Source organism: Hemiscyllium ocellatum, chromosome 8 (genome assembly GCF_020745735.1).
Source record: "Hemiscyllium ocellatum isolate sHemOce1 chromosome 8, sHemOce1.pat.X.cur, whole genome shotgun sequence".
NCBI classification, from domain to species: domain Eukaryota; kingdom Metazoa; phylum Chordata; class Chondrichthyes; order Orectolobiformes; family Hemiscylliidae; genus Hemiscyllium; species Hemiscyllium ocellatum.
The window spans coordinates 4,376,390-4,396,952 of record NC_083408.1 but is presented as its reverse complement, the minus strand read 5'-3'; positions in this window follow the sequence as shown (position 1 = coordinate 4,396,952).

Sequence of the window (20,563 nt, the reverse complement as noted above, 5' to 3'; positions counted from 1 at the left end):
AAAAACAGCTAGATGTGCAGTAATGTGAATAAGAAAAGAAGAATTGAAAACGTGTTTATTTACTAAGGCAAGGTACCTGCGGAATTGTTCTGGCCATGTAATGTTAAATAATAGGCTGGCAAAAAATGTATTCACACTCGATTTTGAGTTCTTAGGGCTGTTAGTTGTCTTGTAATTATTGTACCTTGGAAAAAGAGCTGCCTGCAGAGTGACTCTCACAAGACGTTGTCTCAATTTTGATTTCATTGGACAGTTCCATTGAGGATGTTGTATAAGCTTAATATCACTTTGAAATGTCAGCCTTGTAAAACACCTCAGTTTTATGTTGTGCTTTATGTGATAGAATTATTGGTTTCATGCGATCCACCGTTAAAGTTGGAAGTCCAACGGTCATTTCCATCTGAAATGATACCATAGATTATATTACATTGTCATTAGCTGCGTATCAGCTGAAAATGAGGCAACTACTGTTCTTACACTGATGCTCGAACACAAATGTTGCATTTTGCCCTTACAACTGAAGCAACAAAATAACGAATTAAATCATCTTGGGAAATTCTCAATGAGTGAAGGGAGCATTCTCTCTTACAGAACCAACCCAGCTTATAACGGCATGTTGGTTATAAAGTATTTTAGCATTATGATAAAATGTGATTAGATAGAATAGTAAAGTCGCACAGTGGAGAAGAGCCCCTTCTGCCCATCAAGTCTTTTCAGCCAAATATATAATACACAGTCAGGAGGCTGGAAGAACACATCAAACCAGGTAGGATCAGGACGTGGAGATTTCGCCGTTTCGGGTGTGAACCTTCTTCAAGCCTGTGGGTGTGGGAAAGCTGCAGATAATAGAGGTGGAGGTGGCAACGTTTTGAAATTGGGACATGTGAAGACAAGTAGAGGGTACGAACTTGTTGGTCAATGGGAGGAATGAATCCGGTTGGTGGCAGGAAGAAATGTAAGGGATGGCGAAGGTGGAGGGAGTCCGGGGATGGGAATAAGGCTATCTTAAATTGGATATCTTAATTTTGGAGCCTCCCGGCTGTAAGCTGCCCAGGAGGAAGATGCCGTTCCTACAATTTAAGGTGGTTGCGTTGAGGTCATGGAGGAGGCCAAGGATGGTCATGTGGGAAATGGAGTAGTAAGGGGAATTAAAATGGACGGTGTCTACGAGGCTCCGTTGACGTTTGTGGTGCTGGAAACGTTCAGTTTTCCCCATGTAGAGATGCACTTGGTGCAGTAAACTAGGTTGGAAGAAAGGCAGGAGAATCTCTGTCTCACCTGGAAATACATTTTGGGGTACTGGACGGAGGTGAGTGGAGTGGTGTACGGATAGATTTGACTTCTTTTCTGGTTGTAGGGAACGGTTTGTTAGGGTTCACGGAGGTTGGTTTGAAGAATGGCGCAAAACAAGAACTGTTGAACGGAACAGTCCACGCACAAGGCAAGAGAGACGCGTGGAGTGGAAGATGTTCGTCTTGATGAGGTCGAGCTGGAGTTGGCGCGAGTGTTCCATGATGATGCATTCGATGCGGAGACTGATGTAGTGGGATATGAGGGCAAGGGGCGCCGATTTATTGCATTGGTAGGGTGAAGTTATGGCAGTGGAACGTGAAAACAGATGATGCGGTGGAGCGCTATCTGAATTACAGAGGGAGGAAAAGCACTTTGGTCTGTCGGGGAAATAAAATTGACTCGACTCAACTATTAACAAGAGCAATCAAAATGAGCTTTGATAATTTCAACTTCTGCATTGCAGAGGGGCCACATGCACTTGACAAAAATGCCTTGTCTTATACTGTTTCTTAACATGCTCTCAAGTAAAAAAGACTGTGAAGACTTTAGTTATTACTCTTTTCATTCCCTTGTTGCGGACATACTGTTCTTATATTTTTCTGTTGTTGAATGTTTACAAAGTTATGCAGTGACAAGGTATCCCTCCACCACAGACTTCAGCAAAGTGTCAGAAAGTTTTAAACTTCGTAAAGCATTGTCTTTCAGATGTTAGAGAAACTGGATTTCAGAGTAAATGTTAATTTTGTTAATTTTCCAATACAGGTCGAAATAGGTGGGCATCTGGGGTGCTCGTGAATGTAATGTCTCCTCGTCCCAGCAAATGCAGTGGAGATGGATGAATTAGTAGAATTCTGACATGACCATTCTTGGTCTCCCAACGAAACACACCGCAAACTGACGGAACCAATCCTCATCTTCCAACTGAACAGACAACATCTCAGAGCAGACAATGTTTAATTATCCAATCTCAAATAACCATCTTTCCCAAACGTGGACTCCCTTCCCAGTGCCGCCTCCTATCCACTCCCCCGCCACCAACCAGATTCATTCCTCCCCTTTACAAAACAGTTCGTACTCTCCACATGACTTTACCTACCCCACTTCACCACCGTATCCCTGCAATCCCCATACTCTGCAGATCCCCTGTAGCTACTCGTAGTCCTGAAGATGTGTTAGACCTGGAAAGTCGACTTCTCCACGTCGTAACGCTGCATGGCTGATTGTCTGTTTTTGAATCCAGATAAGAAGTCTATTTTTATCTACTCTTCTGCACATATAAGGCAAACAAAAGAAAGCCCTCGTTTTCTGCAGGAGCCCTGCAGCTCAGAATGACACAACACTTGATATAGTCAAAGTAGAACTCTGGAAATTCTCTGAGGTTTCCCACCTCACAATTCTTTGAGAGTAGGAGTTAGGATGTCATGTAAGTATTGAACAGGGTATCGCTGAGACATCTTCTGCAATATATTGTTCAGTTCTGCTCGCCCTGTTATTGAACTCGAGAAAGTTCAGATGAGATTGACAAAGATGCTGCTCTGTGGAAGGTTTGAGTTACATTGAAAATCTGGATAGAATGGGATATTTCTTAGTGTAATGATGGAAGTGGACATATGAGCTTATAGAGACTTATAAATTTAAGAGGTGTGTGGATAGAATTAATGTGTTGTTTGCATTGACTTTCAAGGCTCGGGGTTCGTTTTTATCGTGAAAGGCTGATGATATAAAAAAATGTGAGGCAGTAGTTTCAACAGAGAGTGGTTTCAATGTTTAATGAACATCCGAGACATGAGATATTTGCGGCCATACCTGTTCCTATGGGAAATAACGAGTATAAAAGCATGAGAAGGGCTAAAGCATAAAGACCATTCGTGAACTCTTGCAAGGGGTCGGTAAAATGTTGCATTAAGCGAGATGATGTAGCAAAGGGACTGTGGATTGTGGCTACGCCAATTAGCGGAGTCAGGCTGAAGCCAAAACATCATTGAGATAGGATAAGCTAGCAACAATCAGTAAAGGTAGACGTGCCTGCTGAAGATCAACGTTGGAAGGACGTAATAGCAAATATTTAATCAGCAGTCAGCAGGGTCAGCATGTCAGGTTGCTGGAGACCATTGTGGCAAAATGTGACAACAGATATTGAATTAGTAGCTAGTAGGCTTCGCCTGAGATTAAAGACCATTTTGCTTAACGTGAGAGCAAATATTTGTCATGACAGATTAGAATAAAATAAAGTTTAATGTAGTAAACATTATAGTGGTAGTACCAGGGAGATGGACGGCGTAGTGGCACAGTGGTAAGCACTGCTGCCTCACAGCACTAGAAACCCGCGTTCAATTTTCTCCCCAAGCGACTGACTGTGTGGAGTTTGCACATTCTCCCCATGTCTGCTTGGTTTTCATCCGAGTGCTCCGGTTTCCTCCCACATTCCGAAAATATGCAGGTTAGGTGAATTGGCCATGCTAATTTGTCTGTAGTGTTCGGTGACGTGTTAAATGTAGGGGAATGGTGCTGGGTGTGTTCTGGGTCGGTGTGGACTTGTTGGTCTCAAAGGCCTGTTTCCACACTGTAAATAATCTAACCTAATTTTGTAATCTAAAAAAAAACAGCTTCTAAATCTGTATATGTCTACTGAGATAACCCTAACTAACACAGTTGGACACGCTGATAAGCAGGAAGGAAACATGATTACAAAAATGTCTAAAGTTTAACAGACCCCAAGGCTGGCGGACAATCAAGCGTGAGCTTGTTGGTTGTAACAGCTTTTGTTTGCAATTAAAATATTATCTTCTTGAGGAACACTCTTCGTCTCCTGATACTTCTCAACAATTCTCTACGACATTACGTTTACAAAAAAACACTTAGACATGTAAATGAATAGGAATGTTTTGTGGGAATCTGGTTTGGGACAGGCAAGTCGGACGAGTTTAGTTTACAATTATATTCGCCAAGCACTAGTTCCACAAAAGTGTCTGTTTCCAAGCTTTATGACTCTGCAATTCAATAACTCCATAGCTATCCTTCCAGACAGTGCATCCCTGACATCCAGCACTCGGGTGGAAGGATGTTTTTTTTCAAATCTTCTGACAATCTCCTGGGTTATTCAATCTGACTTGATTCTTCAACAAATGGTAACATTTACTTTCTATCCATTAAGACTATCTCCCCCGGAATCGTTTGGGCTTCTGTCACTAAGCCACTCAAATGTTCAGAATTAAAGAGAACAACTTAAGCTTACCCAGCCTCTCTTCATGGCTGAAACATCCCATCACGGGAACAGCCTGCTGGATCTGCATTACACCCTTTTTAGTACAACCACGTCTTGTTCTGTGAAACTCTGTCATGTTCTGCCAACCTATTCCACAACGATGAAGGCCCGCATCCTGGTCACCTTATAAAATAACTTGCTGATTTGTCCTGCCAACTTCAGAGGTTCCTCTGTTCTGTATTTGTTAATATCATTGAAAGTGTTAGCAGAACTGCAGCCGTGAAACAACTTCCAATTGGAGGAAAAACTCCATTTAATAACTTCCACCGGTACGCTCTTAGAAATAAAATTTTGGTCATGAGACGAGCTGGAGTGTTTCGACTTCCGCATGATGGCCTTGGTACTGCCACTTTGACAAACATGTGAGACCACATCTTTTTTGATATATTTTGGTGTTGACGTCCGATGATTTCCACAGCGTGTCCATGAATTAAGTGTATGATCGTTTCTATGTGTGGAATTACTTCCCAGGGCGAGCGAAAACACGGTCATAGATGTGATTTGCGACATAGCGATGAGCCCAAATATGATTCTACGGTGCTACAAAATATATACTTTTCACCTCTAACTCCAGTTACACACGTTTTAAAATTTGAATCAGAATTCCGTGTCCAGATTTTCCAAAATTGACTTTCAATTCTCAGAAATTCAGAATATAGATTGAAATCCTGATTGTTATAACAGTCAAATTCTGAATTTGGGGTTTCAGGGAGTGTGTGGACTCTATTATTTCAAAGGTGAGTGGTTTTTTTTAGGATCTGTATCATTTTCAAAGTTTTCTCAAATTAAATTAGTGTTGTGCACTGGTTTCAGAATCTGGATCACTGTCAAGGTTTATGCGAGTTGCAAAATTTCTATCAATTTCAGGGTCTGTCTTAGCTTCAGTATTTTATTGATTTCAAATATTTTTGGACTCTGCATCAGTTATTCCCCGGGCTGTATTCATTTCACGGTCCGTATGAGAATTACATTCTGAATTAGATTCAGGGATTGCATGTAATTACACTTCGAAAAGGAAGAATTTATGTCAGTCTGGCTTTGTGCAGGGAAGCTGGTGTCTTAAACATGTGGTTCAGCTTATGCGGAAGAGACACAAGTGCTTGTTAAGTGTACAGCTACAGATACTGTCCACATAAAATTTGTGACGCTGTTTCTCATGACTGGGCGGTCTAGAATGTTAAGTCACACGGGAACCATGGAACGATTGCATGATGGAAACAAAATCAACTTCATCATCGAAGAAAGATAAGAATATTGGTGGATTCTTGCATAATGATGAACCCTACCAAATATTCTAGCGAAATATAGATATATTGAATGGAACACTGTGAAATGGTGGTTAATCTGTTAATATATTAAATGATGGAAATGAAGTGGACTAGAAGAAGTGTGTATAAATTAAACGCAGGACCATTAGAATTATTGAAATACAGAAGGATGTTGGGGTCCAGAAGTGTAAACACTTGAGAGTGGTTAAGCACCTGAACAAGTCGTAAAGGAAACATGCTTGCCTTAATTGGGGGATACATAGAGTATAAATGTTGAAAAGGTGGCTGCCTGATTAAACTTCCATTCTGCTACATTTGTTTTGCGTGCTTCTGGTCCCGGTACGAGGAAGGATATGGACCTTGGAATGTTTACTAAAGTGGTTTCAGGGATTCTGTTGGATTGAACTCTATCACATTTAAGGAGATTTCGGACGATCGGAAAATGTTTTCGCTAGAGCATTGGAAGTTGAGGGCCAAACTGGGAGAAGTGCATAATATTACGCAAGACATTGATCGAATAAGTCTTCAAAAGCGTTCCCCAGGATGGAAATATCAAATGGTAAGGGTCGTACCTTTGACGTAAAGGCCCGGGGTGAAGATGCTAAAGGAGATGCGTGAGGTAGTGTATTTTCACGCAGATGTTAGTTGCCTCAAATGCACTACAAGAGTGCTTGGGAGAAGCAAATAAGGTGACAACAGCTAAGTGAGAACTGGATACAAACCTGAAAAGACAGGGAAAAGGGGAATGTTGATCATATGATTGAAGACTAGATTTTATTACAATGGCAGCATGGTTGACACAGACAAGTTGGGTTTGTTGTTCTTCAATGTTCTGTTCGAATCAGCACCTTTATCAGAATCAACGCAAGCATCACTTTATTGTTCACTATTTGTTTCAGGGATTTCATTCGTCCCAGACCTGTGTGGGTTACAGGGTTTGAGTTAGTTTCATGGTTTTGCATCGGAGTTTGGTATATATTTTAGATTAGACTTACGGTGTGGAAACAGGCCCTTCGGCCCAACAAGTCCACACCGAACCGCCGAAGCGCAACCCACCCATACCCCTACATTTACCCCTTACCTAACACTACGGGCAATTTAGCTTGGCCAATTCACCTGACCCGCACATCTTTGGACTGTGGGAGGAAACCGGAGCACTCGGAGGAAAACCACGCAGACACGGGGAGAACGTGCAGACTCCACACAGTCAGTCGCCTGAGTCGGGAATTGAACCCGGGTCTACAGGCGCTGTGAGGCAGCAGTGCTAACCACTGTGCCACAGTGATTTGTTCCAGATCTGTCTTAATTTAATTGTTTTAATCATTTTCAGGATCTCTACTACTTTCTGAACACGTATTAGTTTTAAAAGACTCGCAATATTTTTTCACAGACTATAAAATTCCAGTATCTGCCACGGGATTAGTCAATATTCCATTCTGTGTCTCCATGACTTTTACAGCTGCAACTTTTAAGAATCATTATCAAACTTCTTTTTACCGATTTGCAAAGCAAATTGGAGGTAAGACAAAGCAAACAAATGGAGGAGCTCACGAGCTGGTGGTATGAGGTAAATAATTCATTATGGTTAATAACCTCTCTGCTTGGCAAAATTTTGGAGACGATTTTGGGAGGATTTATAATTACGTGGAAAACCACATTTTGTTAGAGATCGCCACTTTGAATTTTGGAGCTGCACGTCATGCCTCAAAAGACTGACTGAATACTTTGATAATGTAAAAAAGCATAGTGATTATGGTGGAAAAGTGGATGTGGAGAACATGCATTTAAACAACTTATTTCCTAAGGTTCCACATGATATGCTTATTTAGACAGTAATGAGGCGTGAGATCCAGTGACGTCAGGCAGCATGGATACAGGATTGTCTCGCCCAAAGATGGCAGACGTTGGTGTGGATGGAATACGTTCAGACTAAGACTCGGTGACCAGCAGTGTTCTGCAGGGAGAAACTCTGGAACTTCTGCTCTTTGTGATTTTTACGAAACATTGGGATAAGGAAGTGGAAGGGTGGGTTAATAAATTTCCTGTTGACACGAAGTTTTGTGGAGTTGTGTACAGTGTGACGTTTTACTATCAGTTGCAACGGGTCATTAGCGGAATGCTGATAACAGGCAGATGGATTTCAATCTGAAAAATTGCGAAGTGTTTCACTTTGGAAGTTCTAATTTGAATGCAACGACAGGGTTAAAGACAGAATGTTTGCGGTGTGCAGGAGCAGAGGGATATTAGGGCCTGAGCCCACAGATCCCTTAAATTGCTATTCAAGTCAACATTATTGTTGAGAAGGCAAATGACGTTCTGGCTTTTATGAGCGGTGGGCTTGAGTTGAAGAGCTGCGAGTTTATGCTGCAACTCTATGAACCCCCGGTGAGACTATGCTTGCAGTATTGTTTTCAATTCTGTCCACCTTAATACAGGAAAAATTTGGAAACTTGAGTCAGAAAGTGCAGAGGAGGTTTACGAGTCTTTCTGGGACTGGAGGGCAGGTCTTGCGGAGAAAGTTAAAGGATCTAGGACTGCTTTCATTGGAGTGAAGAAGGATATGTAATGACTTCATGGAGGTATATAAGATGATGAGACACATTGACAGAGCGGAAAGAGGGAGACCTGCCTATGGTAGAAATATCTACTGAAAGGGGATGTATACTTCAGGTGATTGAAGGAAAATTTATGGGAGAAGTCGGAGGTCAACTTTTTGTTTCACAGAGAGTGGTAGCTGTGTGGAATGCACTGTCAGCAGTGGTAGTGGGATTACATACATTTGGGGCATTAAGCAACTCTTGGATAGGTATATAGAAAATAATACAATGAACCATACTAGTTGAGTCTCAACTCAGACGAGGATTAAAACTCGCCACAACATTGTGGGGTTAAAGGCACTACAATTGTCTACCGTTTTAAGTTCGACAACAGACATTAGCGACTCTGCATTACAGTTGAGAGGAGACACCTGAGAAAATGCATTATTAAAATGAACAAATCAGAACTTTTCCTTTTATCCGCCAATGCTCATGCATTGTATATTTTCATGTGAAGGTTAAAGGTTTAACGAGTGAACATTTTGTTTATAATAACAAATCAAACAAACCAGGGTTGAGAATATATATGCAATACATGAAGATTGAAAAGTAAAGTGCCTATTTCCGAAATTGCCCTGTAGAAAATGGGCATTGCGTGGGGGTGCAGAAAGGAGCACCATAAAGGTGAGTGCGTCCTTGTTCAATCAGATTGCTTGCATTCAACACCAGATAGCGAAAATAGAGTTGATGGGAAATGTATAGAATAAAAAATCGAAACAATCCACACCACATTCAAAAAGTCCTTATGATCAACAATGTCAGTATGGTAAAAACATACACCAATCCAACTCAGCAGCCTTGATATCTGTGCATTCTAAGTGTACATCTAAATATATGTTTCTCAAGTGAATTTCTCAAACTTTGCAAACGTTATAAGAAAAGGGATTTCACTGCACTTTCGTCATATGTTTGCTTACATTATTCAGTATGACAATTATAGTTATAAAAATAGTATTTGGAATCTTCTGAGACATCAAGTGTTCCAGTGGTAGTGCTTGTCTGTTGGTTAAATGCTCGTGACTGTCAGCCTTCAGAGTGTTGGAGGAGGCAATTCCAACCAGATAGCTTTGGAAATACCAAGCTGTTATGAAATTGTGTTTAGGGTGGGAAAGGGAATTATTGTTTTAATTTAAATATGCTTCCTCTTTCTCACCTCGATAATAATGATTTGCGGACTCCAGCATATTTTTCCGTCAGTTCAATACAGAGAGATTGTCACGAGAGTGCAGGCAACTTCACTCAGAAGGTGCATCGATCAATGGACAACATAAGAAAAATATACTACACCATATTGGCTATCGTTGGTGTTCCAAGTAAGTGATTGAAAACTTTTCCAATGTTACAGATCTGAGGGTTATTTTCTCCCAGTTGGTTGGACAATTGGTTTACAGAACACATTCATGCCAACAGCGAATGTTCAGGTCGATGAAACCTGCCATGGTTGTCCTTCTTCTCAAATTCTCCCCTTTACTGAAATTTGGTACTATTAGGCTTAAGCAACCACTTGTGATCTTTGAATGTAATTGTGGAAGGTCTGCTGAGATTTTGGTGATGTTCATTACTTACGTTTGAGGGATCTACATGTAGATTTCACTCTTTCATCACGGCATTCGACATGATTCTCCTGTTATGAATTATTATTTTAAATTTTAAGTTCAAATGGTAATTTCTGCAATTCAGAAGACTTGATTGGATTCTGAGTCTTAATTCCATTGGGTGATCAATAGTTAGACATGTATTTGCAGATCAGGCCGTCGAGTAATTCGTAAAAATGCCTACACTTTCTGATTTCGAGTGTTTATAATCTCACCAATTGGTTAATTCTGTTCCTTGTTATGAATAGTGGATCATTTTGCAGAATGGTCTACTCTCTGTTCGTCCGTTTACATTTCTGCTCAGCTCAGCTTATCCCTTCATTAATCAATGTGCAATAACCTAAAGCACAAAGAGGAGCTTTGCCCAATGGAAATTTGATGTTGAAACAAAAGGAAAACAGCAACACCAACATAAAATAATCTCATGGACACACTGAACAGGTCTGTCTGCATCTGTACTGAGGTTAATAATGTTGAAGCAATGAAATCAACGTGGAAATTGGAGTTATGCTAATTACTTGGTGCAGGTTTGGGAAATTGAAAGAATTAAATAAAAAAGTCAAAAAAAGAGAGAAAGAGAAGCATTACTGATAAGAGGAACGGGAATAAAATGCTTTATTCGTGAGCCAACAATCAGACATACAGTCACAGAGACCTATCACATACAAAAAAGCTGCTTATCACATCATATCAATGCCACCCAGCAACAACTTTCTCACTCCTTTAATCCCATTTTCTTGCCATTGGCCAAGAGACCACCAGCAAAAATGTGTAAATATTTGAAAACAGCCGACTGTGCTGCCAAAAGAAAAACGCCATAGAAAAGCAGATGTAATGTTGTGGACATGGGAAATCAACGTGAAGGAGATGCAACATAACCACACAAAGCAGAAAACGTCAGAAAAGCACAGCAAGTCTTACAGAATCTCTGCAGACAAATCACAGTTAATGTTTCTGATTCAGTAACACTTACTCAGAACTAATCTAAGGTGGGTGTGTGCGCCTTCTCCTAACCGGGCATGACTTCACACCATCAGACCAATCCAGCGCCACAAAGTGGATCTTCCCCACATAAGTTGCAGTGCTTGCCTATCAACCTCCTCCCTCATTTCCATCTATCTATATTACAGCCTTCAGTACTCAATATTCGGTTCAACAATTTAAGAATATGAATTCAAACCTGCATGCTCAGAGTATCTCTCTCCTTCTCACCTATCAATTGAAACCCCTCACATTTTTTTGCTGTATCTTTTGGCAACATCTCAATGTCATGTATAAATTGAATCCATACAGTTTGGAAGCAGACCATTTCAATTCCAATTCTCTTTTGCAGTAAACTTGGTGGCAATTGGGATCCTATCCCGAGGAAGGTGTGGCCTCTCAGCCTGCACCACTCGCTACCTGGCAGCCATGGCAGCAGCTGATCTAATGGTCATCGTTGCAGAAGTCGTGCTCAAGCAATTCAGGTATTATTATTTCCCATTATGTTTTCTCGACATCACTCCAGTGTGCAGTGGTACCTATTTCTTGGCTCGTGCAGCTGCAGATTGCTCCGTATGGTATACTGTGACTTCTACGCTTGATCGATTTGTGCTCATTTGTTGCCAGAATCTGAAAACAAAATATTGCACCAGCAAAACTGCAGGCGTGGTTTTAGCTACAACCAGCCTTCTGCTTTGTTCCAAAAACGTTCCATTCTACTGTGCATATGAACCTGGAATGATCATTGACAACGTACCATGGTATTGTCACACGAAACCAAGCTATTACTCTGATTCCGCATGGTTGGGATTTGACTGGCTCAATACAGTTTTAATGCCATTGCTCCCATTCACTTTAATTCTCCTGCTTAACGCTCTGACAGTCCGATACATTTTAATGTCTAATCGAGTGCGCAAGTGTTTGAAGGGTCAAGGCAAGGGAAGAGACATAGAAATGGAAAGCCGAAAGAAATCAGCAATTTTACTGTTTACTCTATCGGGAAGCTTCATACTTCTATGGCTAAACAGTGTTATTTATTTTATATGCTACAGAATTACAGGAACTGATCCCTTGAATTACAGCAGTTCATCGTATGTCTTTGGAGAAATTGGATTGATGCTGAGAAATTTAAGTTTTTGCACAAATGCAGTAATTTATGGAGTGACCCAGGCGAAATTTTGGGAGCAACTCAAGATTGCAGTGAAGTATCCATATACAAAAATAATTCAATTTGTCACTAAACAACACAGTTGAAATTAGTGGAAACGTGGTTCATAATTACAACGTGCTTCGTGGTGCAGCAATGCCGTAATAAGTTGATTGATGGAAAAGTATGGGTGACGAGATTTCTACATCCTAAACTGATAAAGTGGAGGGTTAACAATATGTCTATCCTCAACACTCAGCAACGTCGTCGAGGTTTCGTGCATGTGTTGCTCTTCCTTTGCACTCAGCTTGCAACAGCCTCAAGGGACTGAAGAATATAATCCTTTTACCTTCAGTCTGTCTCACACTTTCTACACCCTGTGTACTGATAGCGCCGACTTGAAAGCCTTTGTTACTACACCAAATCTTTGCAACGCTAAAAGTCTTGCAATATTTAAAATAGTGAAATATTGCCAGTCGTCATCCGACATTTCAGATCTTGCAAAACTCTCCATCACTGTATAGCTGACATTTCGAAAATGGAATCCACATTTATCTCCTCCAGCACTGACACCCTCCCCTCCAATATCCCCAACAGTTTCCTTTTTCATTTAACACCTTCAAGTATGCATATGTTTCAGTTTCTGACCATGTCCATCCCTAAATAATGTATGTCGCAGTAACAATGAGGAATTCATACAAAAAATAGCTTTCAGGGACATCGCAACATCAAAAGACACACACAGACTCTAACACCAGAGAAAATATTGCCACTGTCTGCGGATTCTCCAGGCTTCGTTATTATCTCAAGATCTTGTGCTGGCCCACACATTCTGTAGTCTCATCGACTCCCAATATCCTTCAATATCTGTATTACTCTTCCAGAACCTGTACCCTTTCCAATCAATCTCATCTCTTCCAGATCACTTTCGCCTCCTTACCACGATAGGTTTCCATGTATCTCACTACATTTCTGAAAGCTCCTTGTGTCCCGACAACACTCGCTGTTTCTTTGTTGCATGCTCCAGTCTCGACACCCAGTTTTCTGACTGTCATTTTTCACGGCTCTGCATCCCTGACTCTCTCTGTATCATACATTGCAATCAACCAACCATGCTTTTTTTCATCTTCTGAAACACTGCCCATCCTCATTCCATATGAAACCTTACATGGACACAACAATGTTCCCATTCAATGTAATCATCTCCTAAGCTTCTCCAACCTTCCTCCTCTTTGTAACCTCCGCCGACAATGCAACCCATCTTCTATCTTTGATATAACTCATCCCTTCAACATTATATTTCTAACAACTATGTCAGATCCTTAACGTTCCTGACTTACCTCGACACCGTTATTTTGTGAGTCCTTTAATGCTTAATATATTCACAATTGGTGGACATATGAGCTCAGGTACCTAAGAAGTTCCTTATGAAAAGTGTCAGCGAGTCACAGATTCACATAACACGGAAACAGCACTTTGAATGTTTCTCATACTGATCAAAGGGTGGAGGGAGAGTGAGAAGAATGAAGCAGGGAATAGCCTTCAAATCACTTGGAGCTGCCAACTTCTTTAGAATCTCCAGAAAGAAACGAATCGTGAACTAATATCTTTCTTTATCTGGATGTAGATGCCAAAGACCTTCTACATTGTGAAAAAAATATTATGGACAATTGGGTCTGCACAGATGAAATGCAATTAAGACACGACTCGAATGCAATTCTCAGCCCTTGGCTCTGAATATAATGCTCTAAATACTTCTTCAATTTTGCGAGGTTTTTCTGCCCCTAGCAGGCATACAGGTACGAAATTAATTGCCCACCTCCCTTCAAATGAAATTGTATTGCCTCAAATATTCTATAAACTTGCAACAGCTTTTGTCAAATGTATGCACCTCTGTCATTAATCCTCTGATGGACATATTTCGTCATCTCCACGCTATCTTTACATCTCCAAATTTTCTTCACCGCAATAATGCCCCATTTCATTGTTGCCTGTTCTAGTGTGAACCAAAAACAGTGTTTCCATTTTCACTTAACACTGGAACTATCCATTCCGGTTATATTTTTTCAAAATATCCTCTACGTCGTCTGCAGTGCACCCACATACATCCTGCAACATGGATTCTGGGACTGCACATAATATTATAATTATGGCCTAACTAACATTTTGTACATTCATAGAATTGCCTCTCAGCTCTTAAACTCTCGATTAAAGGATATTCCTCCATATGACTTCTGACCTGATACATCAAGAAAATTATATGCATCCATATCAGATTCTGTCGGCTCCTTGGTGCGAGCCAGGGTCCGACCCGTTATGATGTATTCCCTGGTCATTTTATCCTGTCCAAGCACACCATCCAATATTGACGGAGATTCTTCGTGCTGACTGCTCAGTGATGCTGAGGGAAGGCGGACCTCTGTGGATGAAGGGATTTCTACTTGATGGAATTTAACTGACACTACAAGAGATGTCGCCTCACTCTCGTTTCAGAGGGATCAGTGCACTTTTCCAAACTAAATAATAAAAACTGTAAATTACATTAAACAGAAAATGACATTGATATCTTTACACACCTTACCGGAGGAACTGGAATTAACAATGTAATTAAAATGTAATAGACGAGAAAATCTCCACTGAAAATATTTTTAATGAACACCTTAGACAGTAAGTTTAGTAATCTTGAAGTCAAGTACCAGGCATTGCGTTGGCATGAAATTTGATTGTGCAAAACAATCAAGCATGAAGGAAAGTATGCGCTATTCTTGTCCTACCTTTAACGCAAAGACAAAATCAGAGGAAACAAAAAGGATTGGATTATCTACTGAAATACTTTACAGAATACTGCACAGCTGTTAAATATCTGCTCCAATATAGTAACATTCCTCTGCAATGGCACGGTCAGTAAAACAGATCGCATCAAATATATCTCAAGCAGCATGATGAGAACCCAAGCTTTTTGCTGGTATAAACAGAGCATCCACTTCCAGCATCAAGAGCCCAGTGCTGCGACTGGAAGTTAACCTTAAAATCCTGAAAATGGTGAAGCATAGTCTAATGCATTCAGCTTACTTTAGTTGTTCCAGTTTTGAAAAGGATAAAGAACCAAACACTCACAAGTTGCTGAATTAATTGACTTGAAGCAGAGCGCTCGATGTTTTCAACTTCTATTCATTAAGAAACTTACAGCGCTAAAAGCCATAGTACAGCCATGCTTCCATCGTTGAAAATAATGAACAATCAAGAAACAAAGATTGCTTCACTTTCTAAGCAAAATCCAACTGCCATTTTTAGATTCTGACAATACATGCACATTATATTGACGGTAGGCATGCGAGTTTTACCTACTACAGTCCATGCCAATTCATTTTATCTAACACACCTGAATATCATCGTCTATGTTCAACAACATTACGACAACGTGTTGGCAATTTTGTTCTCTCAACCTGCCGTTTGCTTAATTTTCAAATTGCATGTTTACAATTGTAAGCTCCATGTTTATATCCTTACATGTTTACCATTTCGTTCACCAAAACTTTCAGGGATAGAATCAGTCATAAGTCAGTAATTGTCTCCCACACAATACTGGCGAAGTAAATTTTGAAATTTTGAAACATCTGCACAAAATTCAAGATGCCTCTCTCAAATTGTGGAATATTTCTCTTAATGATGATTTATTTTCCCATAAAAAAATATCCAATAGGTCTAGCTTCTCATCATCGTCATTCAAGGTATCGCCATGACACAAATATCACTCATGTTAAGAGCAATTGGCTTTGCTCAATTAGGTGTGGCTAACATTGGGCCAATGTTAACTATAGCTTTCACAGCGTTGAATGCAATGTCCCATTCCTCACTTGTTCAAACCGTCGGTCAGTAGAACAACCAGACAGCTAATCTTCAGTCCAAACTTCGGATATTAAATCAGTCGTTCCCAGAAATCGTGGTATTTTCCGCTTCAACAATGATCCTGGAAACTCTCCAGTTATGTTTCTTCTCACATCCCGTGGTGTCATATATCCATGTCCAAGTATATCGTCCAGGGAAGTAAACTGGCCTCGTTCTGACTCATTCCTCAGCATGTTTATAATCAGACACACCTCCCAAAATCAATGTACCAATTCTGATTGATGTTCCAGTTAGTTATTACACGTGTGACTGAAAATTGTGAGATCGTTAATGCACAGCACACCACACAACTGCATAATCCTGAAATGACACTATTGGTCATGCTTGAAATGTAGCTGACACATTTTTACTTTAAACGCACATCTTTGAAGTCCATTTCATGTCATGAATACTGCTCTTCTCGCCATGAATTCCATAAAGTTCAACATTATTTTAGCAAAACATCCTCTGAATTACATATCTCCTCATCTCACAATTTCCAGATTGATTGTAATAGCACTTTTTAAAAAAATGTTTGTTTATTTGATGCCCGTGAGTAAGCCTTTCTTATGGAAGTGAAATATTGAACGAGATCTGTCACTTTCTTCTAACCAGTTTCCTGATAAGTTCGCATATTGTCTCACAGCTTTTTAACTTCCAATGTCCTTTTCTTTGCGAATTCAATAAAACTCAGTAATTTATCCTGTTTTCCAGCATTTGTCTTCCCAGCTTTTTTTTTCTATGATGCGGAAGAACCGGTGATGGGCTATGTCAGACAAAGTTAGAAACCACAGAGCACTGAAAGGTAATGTTTTCACCTAAACTTGTTGGATTATAATCTGCTACTGTGTGATTTCTTCGAAACAGTCAGTGCTTCAATTTTATGTGACTACGTTATTACAGTCAAAACACTCGACATATCTTACAACCCATTGTGCCTCATGGTTTTCTTTTACCCAATGTACACCTTGTCTTCAATGAGATCGGCTTTTCCTTTCACACGTGAGGATTTCTCTTTTCACTAATTTACATTCCCCAAAATTGATGTTGGAACACCAAATTTATTTAGGATGCAGCTCTTTATCATATTCCAGTTCAACTGCAAATCTCAAAGTCTTAATTGTCTGCGCTTCACGAGAGTTTTATTTGTTTCAAAAAGTGAATTTTTGAACTGCTCCAAAATAAGTGTCTAAAAGCGTCAACTGCTTGGTTGATTTTCAATGCCTTTATCCACCTATACAAATTGCGTTGTTTGCTTCTTTTAAATTCCATTCAACTGATTTCCTTCTTAATGCCTAAAACTCATGTTGTGTCAGAAAACTCTCCAGCTCACATTCACCAAAAACTGACCCATCTAAAAAAACTTGAACTATATTATTCTCACTCCATATTGGTAAAGGTAAATAGCTCATAACTCGGTTACATGCATTCCTTTGAAATTCATCTTTGCTATCCCTTCCACTACATCCCTGGAGCAATACAGAGGTCAATAGAAATCTCCCAACAGGTGACCTGCCCTTTCCTGATTCTAAACTGAGCCCAGTTTGGATTGCTGAATAAGGGCCCATGCCCGAAACTTCGATTCTTCTGCTCCTTGGATGCTGCCTGACCTGCTGTGCTTTTCCAGCAACACATTTTCAGCTCTAAACTGAGCCCAAACTACGTCAGTGAGTGAGCCTTCAACCGTTTTCTCAGCTGCTATAATACTACACTTGGTTAACATGGTAAAATTTATCGTTTGTCATCGTCTCTGTTATTGTGGTAACATTTAAATCCTGGAATCTGCAACAGTGAATCCTGTTCCTCGTCGAGCCATATCTATGAATTGGTCACAAATTCGAAATGACAGGTCCCAACCCATGTTCATGCACCCTATTTTGTATGCTGCTGGTATTGAAGTGCACACATTTACACAACATCCTGCAAACCTGTCTTTGACCTCACTACTGTCAACCTCCTGTAAAATGGAACTACAATTGATGTGTCCATCTCCCTGTTGCATAAGTTTAAACTCCCTGAATTTAGCTGGAATGGCCATGCTGAACTACCCTTGGTTTCAGGGATGTGTAAATTGTATGACTTAGGCATGCAAAATGCAGGCGTACAGGTATAGTCAGCGGGACGTGTTGGTGGATGCATTTGTTTGACTGAAAGGCCCTTTTCCAATGCTATAACTTGCCTTCATCCTTCAGATAAGGGGACCAGCTTTTGTTTAATTTATCTGACTAACAGCCTTTATAGATCCATAAACGGATTACATCCCTCACCCAAATTGCTATCCACTGAAGAAAAGAAACGGAGATTATTCAGCCAAGTGAATAAGGGTACATACATAATATAATCTGCACACAAACAAAAACAGACTCACCCACAGACTGGTACATACCCACACACTTACACAGACCCTCTCTTATACGCACGTTCTCTCTCAGACACAGCCACACACACACACACACACAAAGCACACACGCACACTATCTTGCAGGTTTATACTCCATCACTATCACTCAAAGGCGCTGTCTGGCACGCACACATACGCTCACAAACACATTCCCTCACTGTTTCTCTCCATCATATGCACACGCACCCACAGCCACACACGTGTAAAGTGGATGGGATGAATTGCATTTGCAGAAACCATTCAACTTTATTGAAAATGCATAAAATCCGCATGCAGTCCGGTTCATTTTTTTTATAAGTCATGAGACTTTTATAAAATCCTACATTAGAAATAGAACTAGTCAGGCTCAGGATTGGAATATATGCACACTCTAACCACACACCTTTAATATATTTTCTGAGCTAAGGTGTGGTCTTCCTTTTCTGAAGCTTTAAGTAATCTCAGGCATATGACTTGAATATGGATTAATTGAAACCCGCAGTCAATTCGAAAATATGAAAGACTGAAAAACAATCCAGGTTAGTTCAATATATTGCATCAGTGTATGATAGGATTGCTATTTTTCTAAAAAGTCTGTATCCTATAATCCGACTGTAATAGCTACATGACGAAGGAGCAGCGGTACTTCTAAAAAGACATGTTGAACAAAAATCCTGATGTCATGTGATCTTTAACTTTGTCCAATGCAGCTCCACACAAGCATCTCTAAAATTTCGTAAACAGTTTGAAGAATAGACGGTACAGGAGGATCGTGGAATTCCAATTCAAGAACGTGAAATCTTGGATGAATCGAATGAAGTAACTTGAATTCAATCACCTGCTCCTCAGTTTCTCTCATGCAGTTGTTCATTAAAATGAAATAATCAGGATCACCTTCAACAAGTGATGCAGATGAGATTGCCTTCCGGAGACCCTTTTGCATTTGAAGAAAGAAATATAACTGAACACTCCATGGCCAGATTATCTTGATTATCAGATCAACTTGGCAGGAATTTCAGGACATACGCATTGAAGAGAAACATTACTTCCTATTTTCCCCAGTTACTTGATCAGAATCACACGTGTCAATGTAATCCATATCATTCCGTACGTTGATCGAAATTTCCTTAATACTTCATTACTGTATCACTTTCTGGTATCCAGAATTAAGTATTAATATGTATTGGCCATAGTTCAGAAGCGTTTTCAGAAAATGAAGCAAGGTTTATGCAATTCGAACTACTGCAATAGATGGGGAAATCTCTATTTGTCTCTTTGAAAAATAGAAGGATCGAACTGAAATATTCAGAACTGTGAGAGGAGTGCACAAAATGTCGAGATTGTTTCGAAACCTGAAATGGTTATCGAATCATCGAGTAATACAGTTCATATACAGAGCGCTTGATCCAGTCCATCCATGTCCAACCATAATTCCAATCTAAGTTAGTTGCAACTGACTGTGGTTGGCCCTCACCCCTCCACACGTTCTTAATAGTGTCCTTATCTAAAATACTTTAAACATTGTAACTCTACCATATCCATCGTTCACCTGAAGTTCAATCCACATACTAACTACTCGCTGCAAAAAAAGGCTTTGTTTCAGTTTTAATTCTTTCTCCTCGCAACTGAAAAAAAACGGAATACTTTCGAATTGCCCCGCCTGAGGGAATATCAAAACTATTGATAATCACATTATCGATGCGCATCATTATTTTATAAGCCTTAATAACATCACCTGTCTAATTCCTACGCTCCAAACAATGCATCTTGTGACAGCTTTAGGAAGGAAATTCATTGGTCAAAGATATAAATAAATATTGATACGAGATGATATTTGAATAAGGCCGAATTTCACGTTATCAGTGTTTTGCAAAGGGAAATCTTGGACCTGAAAAAATGTACGATGTGGGTGAACAGAAATTCTGAAGAAGCAATTGAACAAATCTTTGAAAGCAATGGCGTGCAGTATTCCGGGTGACAGGAGGTTAAAAGCATGTTGCTTCATGTTGGAGTCTTAAGATCACATCTGGTAATGTTGGAGGAAGTATCTCAGTCTGGTTGGACAATTCATTGACAAGCAGGAAACCGGAACTGAACAAGAACTATTCTTTTTCGGATTGTCAACGTTTAGTCAGTTAGTCACGGTTCT